This window comes from Anneissia japonica, unplaced genomic scaffold (assembly GCF_011630105.1).
Source record: "Anneissia japonica isolate Jap-2015-1 unplaced genomic scaffold, ASM1163010v1 scaffold172582_len1462937_cov174, whole genome shotgun sequence".
NCBI classification, from domain to species: Eukaryota; Metazoa; Echinodermata; class Crinoidea; order Comatulida; family Comatulidae; genus Anneissia; species Anneissia japonica.
Window position 1 is genome coordinate 1,308,648 of NW_022725666.1, and position 1,644 is coordinate 1,310,291.

At 40.9% G+C, this 1,644-nt stretch overlaps 2 protein-coding genes across 6 annotated transcripts in view; one reads left to right on the forward strand and one right to left on the reverse strand.

Moving 5' to 3' along the window:
• Positions 1 to 833, reverse strand: part of LOC117112782 (histone H2A.Z-specific chaperone CHZ1-like) — a 5,854-nt gene extending 5,021 nt beyond the window's left edge. Inside the window, exon 1 of one of the 3 annotated variants that reach the window (XM_033255951.1) lies at positions 770 to 833. The gene's annotated coding sequence lies outside the window, so the exon portion shown is untranslated. Of the gene's footprint in view, positions 1 to 698 lie in introns of all 3 variants that reach the window. The other 2 variants (XM_033255952.1, XM_033255950.1) reach the window with 2 other exon arrangements.
• A 14-nt stretch (positions 834 to 847) lies between these two features.
• LOC117112784 (PEST proteolytic signal-containing nuclear protein-like) overlaps positions 848 to 1,644 on the forward strand; it is a 5,547-nt gene continuing 4,750 nt past the window's right edge. The window contains exon 1 of one of the 3 annotated variants that reach the window (XM_033255953.1): positions 848 to 972. The gene's annotated coding sequence lies outside the window, so the exon portion shown is untranslated. The remainder of the gene's footprint in view (positions 973 to 1,644) is intronic. The other 2 variants (XM_033255954.1, XM_033255955.1) reach the window with 2 other exon arrangements.

The window sequence follows — 1,644 nt, forward strand, 5'->3', positions numbered from 1 at the left end:
AGATGTGTAGGGGGGGGGGGGCCTGGGCCGGCCCCCCCCCCTAAATCCGCCCCTGCCGACCTCCAAGGTTCCCATTTATACTCCTGAGTGAATCTATATTTGTTTCTCTGTGTATAAATTGGTACGTGTATAATGCTGGGAAGGTAAATCATATTCCTTGTCAGAGAGGAGTGGTAAACCACCATAGCATCATCATTTACTTCCTAGAATGCATTAGCTCCTGGGGGTTTACATGCTAGAATACCTTAGCCTTGGTGGGGGTTTTTTATTTTCTCCTCCATCTGGGTGTTTTTGGCAAAACTATTTGCTAAATAAGAAAACAAAATTTTATTTTTATTCCACCCTCCTCCGATGATCTTTAAAAAAATAAGTACGCAAAACAAGGAATAAAAAAAGTCTCGCCTTATGCACCGAGAAACAGAGGATAAATTGTATGAAAAAATGTCCACAATTAAGCTAACAAGAATATTATTTTCGTGTTGTCAAAATCTACAGCAGGATAGGCCTAGCCTACAACAGTGTTGTTTGGCTGGACAGGATTCACTTCACTCACGACATGCCCCTAGGCCTAGCACTACGTTATGTTTGACTCCTCCTAGCTAGCGCAAGGACTAGGCCTAGCTAGGCCTGCCCTAAAATACCAGTGAGTGGAACAGGTCTTTCGTTGCTAAAAGCCTAACATAGGTATTGTTACGTACTTAAAAATAATAATTCCAAACTATCTGCTAATTGACGTTAAATAAAACACACACATGTACAAAAGACCAACCAGAAAATTCACTAAAAACGCTTTTGTCGGCGGCAATGTTTTGAGTGAAGTGCGAGTGCGCCCCCTACATCAGAATACTACCTAGATCATCCCTAGGCCCTCTCTCGGTCGTGTAAAAAAACAAAAAGAAGAGCGGAACAGCCGGGCAGATCAGTTTGTTTATGTGGTGCTGTTGTTTTCTATCGTATTTTTATTCGTAAAAGGTGTCTGTAATATAATTTATGCGTCAGAGTTTTTGAGACTATATTCCTTATATTTAAAAGTACAGTTTATATGTATAAGATACCTGATAAATTCAGCAGGACTGTAATAATCTAAGGCAGCGTAGGCTAGGCTAGTAGGGCCGAATACAGCACCGCCAGTTCCAGTCGACTCTAGACAAGGCTAGGCCTAGTCCTCCACTGGCACTGAACATAGGATAGGTCGCCTACTACTAGGACTAGGCCTAGGTCAAGTAGTAATATTTAGCTAGCCTACTTCCCTAAATTCAGTATACATACTAGCCCCCTATATAGGCTTAGGCCTACTCCTGTCCCAAACTGTATGTAAAGTATTTCATTTGCACGGAGGATAAAAAACCAATGCAAATTTGTGCAGAAAGTCGCTAGGAAAGAAGGTGCGCAGCACCATAACTACTGCTTAATACATTGGTTTTAATTGTATACATTGCAAAAAGTGTGTGGAAATTGTCCCTTATTCTTCTGAAATGCGCGAATCAAATTCTAGACCTAATTTTATATTTTTGCGTGGGGGATAAAGCCTTATTTTAGTCTGGATCATATCTAGCCCAGCCTTGGTAGAAGGCATTCATTTAATTGAAGAAAAAAATACCATTGTATATATGTAGGCCTAGAGACATTGCGCATTTCACCTGG